Raw genomic sequence first — 8952 nt, 5'->3', positions numbered from 1 at the left:
AGTATCATATTCTAATTAGAAATTGAGACAAATTTAAGAAATTAGTAATTGCATAGTAATTATAGCCAAATGCTAGAGATGTACAAATAGAGCCTCTGTAAACTAATATAAGATCATTTAGATCACTACTTTAGTAGTCTAAAAGATTTTATATTGGTTTACAGAGGGAGCACTCAATTATTATGTAACACTTGATTTTCTCCATCTACAACTGTGTTATGTTTTCTGACATTGGTGTACTGTTTTTCTTATTCATCCCTGCAAAAAAATTAGTCTTTAACACTGTTGTTGCGACAGTGTCGGGTTCTCTGGTTGAGGTGCTTTTTGGTTGATTTTCTTAGTTGCTTTTGGTTTTGTCAAGGGTCTCACATTGAATTTTGTTGCAGGTCCATGCCTCTGCTGCTCCGCATCGCTGCACCATGGCCTCTGCTGCTCCGCATCGCGGCTCCTCAGTCAAGCTCATGTGACGCCATCACCAGGACCCTCTGCCGGACATGCTCCACCTCCTTCGCCTCCAAACTTTTTAGGCTGCTGCTCCTGTGTCCATGGCGTCCCGGAGAAGCAAGGTGTGTTTCTGCTACTCCCTACACTGCTTGATATTACTATTCCTCCATTCATAGCAAGAGATGTGCTGCTGCTACTTCTGTTGTTATGTCTTGCTTTAATTGCTAGCTTCAGTGTATTAACACGTTATTATATGCACGGTTCTGCTGATTGTATTGTCAAAGTGGCTGGGCGCTGTCATCTTCTTTTGCAGGTATCACCATGTAGTCATTATCCTTTTCAGAACAACTATTTTATTACTGTTATCAGATCCCCATTGCCTAGGCATTATTCTCATATCTCTTCTTGCATTTTTCCCATATATTATGAATTCTCAGGAGCCCACCACCGTGTCACTTTAGGGTGTTGTACTCTTTTCTTTTTTGTCTTGATTCTGGTAGAGGCCAAAAGAATTTGTGCTTGTTTTTAGTGGGGTGTGGACATATGCCTTTTATTTCTTGGCTGGACGTTGGTAGGAACCCTGCTGGGTTTGTTCCTTTTTGCATGCAGGAAGGCTAGGTTTTGGTAAAGGAGCTGTGGCTTCTTATTCGTTTACTACTCTAGCTAGGTTCCAAGGAAGGGGCTCTTTGGAGCTATCTTATTTTGTTAGTTTGCTGTCCAAGGGAGCATTACATCTAGAAACATTTTTTTTCAAAGTATGCCTTTGTTGTCAAGGAGAGGTTTAGTCTTGAGGTCATATGCTAATTAGGAGTACCCTTGGAGATGCTTTGGTGCTTTGGTGTGCCCCGTTTGATTGATGTATTAGGAAGTTTTGTTTGGGATGTGGTGATTGCTACACTTGGGTTAGTGTGCATATATGATCACAAAAATCATTCGAGTTAGAAAAGTATCATTCAAGTTCCTTCTATGCCAGATTTGGACTCTTTTCACCTTTAGCGTGCCGGTAGTATTTCACCAACTTGATTTCTTTTAACTTCCAAATTTTGGCCTACAATTGATTTAATCATAATTTGTCGATTTTCATTCTTAATTGGCTTGTGTAATTGCTGAAAAGGTAAACCAGGAAGCCTACTGTTTGTGTAATTGCTGAAACTGAAAGTTTTGGAGCCAAAATTGACCTCAGTAATAGAGTAGTTCTGTGTTTCTATAGGGACCATGCCAGAGGAACTAATTGTAAGAGCAAGCTGTGCACTACCATCTATCAATTGTGCACAGCTTGCTCTTACAATTAGGTTTACTTCATGTGTCTTGCTGTATTTAATTATGAGATGAATCTTCTTTTCATATTGGCCTACATTATATGATGGTGCCCCGTTATGGCTTCAGGATGTGGACAGTGCAAGTAGCAGCTCCGACGCAGGGGCGTGGGTGTGCGGTGTAGGAAGCGGTTCCTCGCTGGTTGGACGGCGTTCAGGCGCAACCCCAGCGCCCACTGAGTACTGCCTCGGCTACAACCTCCATCGGTGAACTCCATCTTCCGCCTACTCCTCTGCTTTGGCTACTGTTGGGACATGGCTGTGGCTATGTCGATGTGGTGCTGGTTGGTTGTTGCTCTATGCCCTACTCATGCATAGGGTTTGCAGGCTGTTCATGTTATAGTTGTTGTCATAGGAGCTCCCGCGATTCTCTGGTTTACATGTGGATGCCCTGATCCTATAGCTATGCTCATGGATTTGCTAAGTTGATCAGTGGCAGTGCTGATTTCCTATTTGCAAACTGCCAAATGATCTCTTGCTCATAGCCACATCTACATTTGTAGTGTGTAATTTGGTGTTGTCTGGGATAGCTGATCTACCACCACTTGAATGAGCTGATAGGTGATGCCACTGGAGCTGCTAGCCCTGCGGAGCTTTCTAGAGCATCCAGAAATAAGAGAAGGATGTCTCACCGACCCTCCTCAGAGCTCAGACGAATCCGGCCGTCCGATCGATTTCCTTGATGTGTTTCCGGTCGTTGGATCAAGCGGTGGGAGGAGCTGGGCCGTCGGATCGAGCCCGCATGACTGTGGCAATGAATAGTTACACTCCGGGCTTGCCACCGTGTGTAAAACTGGGTGGCCGCCGAGGGCATTTTCGTCGTTTCACATGGTCGGACAGCCGGCCGGTCCGAGGCCATTCTTGCTAGGGCGATGATGATTGACCATGGCTAAAATAAGTGTGCCTTTGAGCAATCGAGGCACCTGTGGATATCAAGTTGGATCCCCCTCTTGTCTCTAGAATCCTTTTTGATCATGTGATACTTATTGTTCTGTCCTTGGATGGTCATTCTTTTTGAGTGATAACCAGGACAGCTCCACTGTATAAACAGATTGATCTGGTGATAAGAGATGACGGGGGTAGGTTATATGATCGAGGAAAGGTGAATCTGAGCCCACCATGCAATGAACCCTGAACCTTTTTTATTTGTGTTTAAAGGTGTTGCTTATTTATGCTCTAGTGTTTATAGCCGTCTTATGTAAAGATTTCTTCTCTCATACCTTTATTGCATTGTTCTTGATCTTTTATTGTTTGTTGTTGGTCCTTGATTTAATCTGGTTAAGATTTCTTCTCTCTCTTATGTAAATATTTCTTCTCTCTCATACCAATGTTTTGTCCATGTAGTAATAGATATATATTTACATGGAAAATGGGGTATGTTCTAAACGTTTCCCAAAGGATTTTCAGAACAAGACAACTATTGATGAAAATGGTTTTGCTTTGTATAGGCGTCGTGAAAATGGGCGAAGATAGTTCTTATGGTGGCATCTTCTGGTGTTGCGGCTTTGCTGCTTGCTGGTGGTAGAACAGCTGACTCTCGATTTAAAATAGCGTTGCAGATTGACCAGACTACTCTTTGTGACATCAAAAGAGGCACACATCTGTGTAATCTTTTGAAAGATACTTCTTTAATCATCTGGTATGTAGCACTTATCACAAACATTAGGTGTTTTGAATGTCTGGACAGAACTTTGTGTGATCTTTTGTCATTTGACGATCATTTGCTTGTTGATGTTCCGTTTGGTTTTCAATATAGCTAGCTATTGGATGGAGATTTTAGTTTTTGTAACACCCTGATCGGATGATTGTTGTAGGTCTGTAGGTAGAGTATGCATCCGATATACTAATGAGAATACTCAGATCACATGATTTGCAATGTTCGTTTTAAATGGCGTCAAGTTGCACATTCTATTTATTTGGGAAATTGTCATTGATGCTTCTGTTGGGGATCAAAATTCTGATCTGTGCCTTTCTGTTTTCTAAGATGGTCTTTGCGTTCTTGTGTTCTAGCTTGCATGCCTAGCAGTTTACTTCTCACGCTGCTTTGATTTATGGCCAGTGGATTACAAAAGAAGAGGAACTCATGTTAGTTTTCAGCATTTATGACCAGTGGATTAGTAAAGAAAAGGAACTCGTGTTTGCTTTCAGCTTTGCAGAGCTTCAGATATGTTTCTGAGTTAAATTTAGTCTTTCAATTGTTAGCGGACCATGGCATCTTAAACCTTGGGCCTTGGTTTCCTTGTTGTTAAATGCTAACGGAACTAACAATTACTGAAAAATGGCTTTAAGGAGCGTTCCAGTGCACAGTGAAAATACGGCAGTGTCCCAATTTATAGGAATTATAGGGGCTATTTGGATGGTGGCCGACGGTTGCCACACCAAAATTTTCGCTTGGTTGACAGTATTATAAGAAGTTTTTCTGTTTGTCTCGGCTTGTTTTTGCTTGATAAGTGACCGGTTTGGGTTTGACGAATAGTTGTACTATGGGCAGTATATACGGAATGTGGATCTCTGGGTTGTTGTGATAGCTATTGGATTGGGTACTGTCGCATCTCAGGTTCAGATGTTTTGGATGTTTGGCTGATCCGACGCTGTTAGTTTCGGCTCATCTTTGCTCCAACAATTGGCAGTATATAACGCCCTCACCTCTGCTTATCTGACCTAACTGATTTTATCTTTCTTGCACTCAAGATTCATTGGTGCGTGCTCCCCCTATTACTCGGCGCTTAGAAGAAGGAGAGGCATGGTCTCCACCAAAAACAGAGGAGGAAGAAGTAAGATGCTGCTAGCCCCCCGTGGCCTGTTGCGTCTCCAATCAGCGCTTGCAACAGGGGAGCCACATCCCTGGCCTCTCCATGCCTCCCCAAGCGCCAACCTATAGGCTACAACAACAAGGTGAGGCGGGCCCCTACTCGGTAAAAACAGGCTCAGGAGGTGTTTATCCTATGATTCAGTAACTTGCGTTCTAATCTTATTTGTCTTCTCATTGGGCATGGTGTCTTTAGGTTATCAAAGGGAATTGTGTATGGCTGTTGACAATCCAGATTGTGGGCGGCTAAGAGGTTAGAATTACTCATGAACATTTCTGCTTATAAATAATATAATAACGTAGTAGTAGCCCCTCCTACTTATTTTTGTTACTATATGCATCAAGCAATAGTAACTACAAAAACCTTTCCATGCATCAAGCAATAGTAGTCAGCTGATTGTTTATATATGCATCAAGCAATAGTTGGTACTCGCTGATTACATTAATGGTAACTACAAAAACCTTTCCATGCTCAGCATTATCGGCGACCTCTCTGATTTGGAGTTGTACTTCGTTATTGTGAAAGGTTTTCTGGGCGTCCGATCAAGATCTGGAGAAAGATGGGCCATCGGATCTGGGATGAGCACTGCTGGAATGAACATTTACTGCCTCAGCGTGCTGCCTTTTACTTCATTTTTTCGGTCTGGCGTCGCTGGCGTGTGGGTCCGCTCGCGGGTGGGCCGCGTTTGTCAGCGACCGTGGCTTGGATATGGCCCGGCTGCCCCGTCGCACGCACCGACGGGTAAAGATCTCGTGCTACCGCTCGTAATATCCTGCGCCCGCTGAGGGTACGTCAGTAATTTCGCGTCCAGGCCTCGTGCGTGTCGTGCAGTGGTTCGCCCCGTGCGGCTATGGGGTGGGGAAGGGCAGCGCCTTGCCCTTTCGTGCTCATTCATCCCCTTCTTCTCCTTCCCTCTGGATTCTTCTACTAGCCAGCCATCAGGAGCTCCTGGTGCTCCTGGATCTGGATGTGCTATACATCACCTCCTCACCTCTTGGCTGCTTCGGTGCCTGTGGCGTTCGTGCTCATCGGTGGGACGGTGCAAGGCGCAACTTCGATGCAGTGGTGTGTATGTGCGGTGTAGGAAGCGGTTCCTCGCCGGCTGGACGGCGTCCAGGCACAACCCCACGTCCACTGAGTAATGCATCGGCTACAACCTCCCTCAGTGAGCCCCATCTCCCTCCCGCTCTGCTTCGGCTACTATATGGGACATGGACAGGGCTATGATGATCAGTTATGGCTTATATAGGCATGCTCTCGAGCAATCGAGGCACTTATGGGTATTAATTTGGATCCCCCCTCGTTTCTTTGAGCCATTTTTTGATCACGTTTTTATTTTAGTGACTCTGTCCTTGGATGGTCATTTCTGATGATTGATAACCAAGGCAGTTTCACATGACCCACCGGTTGGAAGCCATTCTTGCTTGGGCGATGATGATTAACCGTGGTTGAAATAAATGTGCCTTTGAGCAATCGAGAAACCTGTGGGTATCAAGTTGGATCCTCCCTCTTGTCTCTAGAATCCTTTTTGATCTTGTGATACTTATTGTTCTGTCCTTGGATGGTCATTCTTATTGAGTGATAACCAGGACAACTCCAATGTATAAATAGATTGATCTGGTGATAAGAGATGACGGGGGTAGGTTATGTGATCGAGGAAAGGCAAATCTGAGCCCACTATGCATTGAACCCTGAACCCTTTTTATTTGTGTTTAAAGGTGTTGCTTATTTATTCTCCAGTGTTTATAGCCATCTTATGTAAATATTTCTTCTCTTTGATACCTTTATTGAATATGAGTTGTTTTTTCATCTTTTATTGTTTGTTGTTGGTCCTTGATTTAATCTGGTTAAGAGTAAGTTGCACTTTGTTATTATGGGATAAACGATGGTTTGGCAATGCTATTGGTTCTTCATGAGTTCAGAGGAGGATTTCTGATATTATTTTATTGTTAAATAGTCATGATAGTAAGATTCTTGTATCTGTTCGCTGTGAGGAGCAATGGGGCATTGCACGCTTATGTGTACTGCTACCTGTTATGGTTGGTCTTTTGTATAAAGGCCTTGCTATAATTTTTATAGTCCTTCTTCCCTAAGGTGTATTATGAATGTTTTTCCGAGCTATGGAATGTATTCCTAATCCTGATCTATAGAACTGCCTTTCTGAACTTGATGTCTAAGTTCTACTGGACAATGCTTATTTGGATAGACGCTCATGGGTTAAGTTATTTGATGCATTGCTTTCACTATCAAATTGTTCGCTACTTTGAGGATTTGGCTGCATACTGTATTGTTTTGTATTTGGTGGACTGGACCAAGAGCGCACAGAGGGAGATCTTCTCTGCCGCACCGACAACAGCAATAGAGAAAATCCAGTCCACGGTGCCACCAATGAGAAAGGTAAACACAAGCTTTTGGAATATGGATTTTCAGAACATAGTCAAATTTTCGTCCATCCCGGTAACTTGCTCTAGCGTTCTTCCTTTGTGCTGTGGATTATCAGAACATAGTCAAATTCTGTGACACACACACAACCAAGACATACCATTGGACTGTACAGGAATAATGGGATGCCGTCATTTGTTACTCGACCTAGCCTTGCTGCTTGAGCAAGTTGCCCCTGGTAAGCTTGTTTCTCTTCCTCGTTAGATTTGTATGCGTATGCTGCCCTGCGAGACAAATTTATCCGTGATACATGTCAGATATATCCTCTCTTCGTCATATACTTACTGTACTAGATTAAATAAATGTGGGGTTCAAGCACACAACTAGACTGTACTGTAGCTTTGAACAAAGTGATGGGTGCGTATTTTTGTGTAGCTCTGGACAGAGCCCAGACATTTTGGTTGCATTACATGCGATTAAATAAATGTGGGGTTCAAGCACACAACTAGACTGTACTGTAGCTTTGAACAAAGTGATGGATGCATATTTTTGTGTAGCTCTGGACAGAGCCCAGACATTTTGGTTGCATTCCATGCTTTATATTTATCAAAATGATTATGACATGGCTCATTTCAGTTGTCATGTGTGGTTGCTAGGTTTGGTTCCCTGATGCGCACCGGTGGTGCGCGATAGAGTGTGCACGGGGGATTCTTCTTCCACTCTGATGCCTCCCGCCCTGCCCCTCCGGTGGCATCAGTTCCTCTTTCAGTTCTGCATCTCTGCTGGTAAACCCCTGGTTCCCTCTCTGCTGTCTATGTTGACCGGAAAACATCAAATGTGGACAAGTGGCACTAGAGTGTGTTCTGTCTAGATTCTTATGTTTTTTGGGAACGGACTAAACTAAGCTGCAGTTTTACATGTAAATATTTGAAGAAAATCATATTATGTCTCTTATGTGATCTCAGAGCACTTTTACCTTCATTTTGAAAATGCATTTGTCTTTATATGTGTTGTATAAAAGGAATACATGAAGGCACAAGCAATCAAAAAATACATTACCGATATCACATAAGAGACATGATTTGATTTTTTGAAATATAAATAGAAGATAAAGTCCATATCACTTTTTCAGCCCCATTCAAAGCCTGAGCGATCTATAATTTTACAGTATACACACCCCCAAAATATAGAAAAAAAATGTATGGAAATGTCTCTTAAATTGCAAGCCTAATGCTAGGAAAATGGACTTATATCATTTTTTTCAACTTCTCCAGGTTGGTCGGCCGGTGCGGCGCAAATCTGGTTCGACGAGGTCGTTGACGACCTGCTGCGGGAGTGGGACAATGGGATCAGCTCCGGGAGGTCCGGGGCACGCTGCTGCCGCTCGTGTAGCAGAAGTCTAACTGCTCCGAGGTGATGATTTCCCTGGTTATTACTCACTCGGTGATGTTCTGAACCACAATGGTGTTGTTGCCTCGACAATGAGTTCCTCAACTTACGTGACTGATGAGCTGGGGCGTGAAGATCATGGCTCTTATGATTTGTATACAGACCTTACTACTGTATTGTACTGGGGTAGAATGCCTCTATGAAGGTGTTTTGACCCTCTATGAATGCTTATTTTTATGTTGTACATTATTTGTAGTCGGATTGTGCCTGTCCAAAATTGCTGGTATGTGGTTACTGTAAGATATAGTACGTGTTAATCGTTAGATTCAATATGATGCTAATTCCCCTGTGCGTGACACTTGATTATGTTGTGTATAATTTTTCCTTGCACACATTTAGGATATATAAAATTAGATCGGTTGATACATGAAGAACTCTTCTCTATGATGAACTGTCATGCAGGCATCACTCTGGGTAATTTCTGAAACAAATTGAGATACACTAATTCAGTACCATTTGGCTAAAACGATAGAGAAATTCTTAACGATTGAGATACACTTATGTATTGTATATAAATGACTGCTCTAATCTTAATCTATTGAACAACGCTG

The 8952-nt window shown here is 42.9% G+C and overlaps 1 long non-coding RNA gene across 3 annotated transcripts; it reads left to right on the top strand.

Annotated features, from left to right (window-relative positions):
* Positions 1 to 703: 703 nt before the first annotated feature.
* Positions 704 to 8699, top strand: LOC125531762 (uncharacterized). Of its 3 annotated transcripts, XR_015602761.1 has the most exons (9): positions 704 to 757; positions 1831 to 1967; positions 3209 to 3399; positions 4452 to 4655; positions 4766 to 4822; positions 5096 to 6967; positions 7071 to 7190; positions 7609 to 7737; positions 8227 to 8699. It is a non-coding gene; the product is annotated as an uncharacterized LOC125531762 (long non-coding RNA). The 3 variants fall into 3 exon arrangements; XR_015602762.1 differs by lacking the exon at positions 3209 to 3399; XR_015602760.1 differs by having other exon boundaries at positions 1831 to 3399.
* The last annotated feature ends 253 nt before the right edge of the window (positions 8700 to 8952 follow it).

Source organism: Triticum urartu, chromosome 5A (assembly GCF_056163025.1).
Source record: "Triticum urartu cultivar PI428250 chromosome 5A, HENAU_Tu73, whole genome shotgun sequence".
NCBI classification, from domain to species: Eukaryota; Viridiplantae; Streptophyta; class Magnoliopsida; order Poales; family Poaceae; genus Triticum; species Triticum urartu.
The sequence above is the reverse complement of the archived record's forward strand: the minus strand, read 5'-3'. Positions and strand labels throughout refer to the sequence as shown.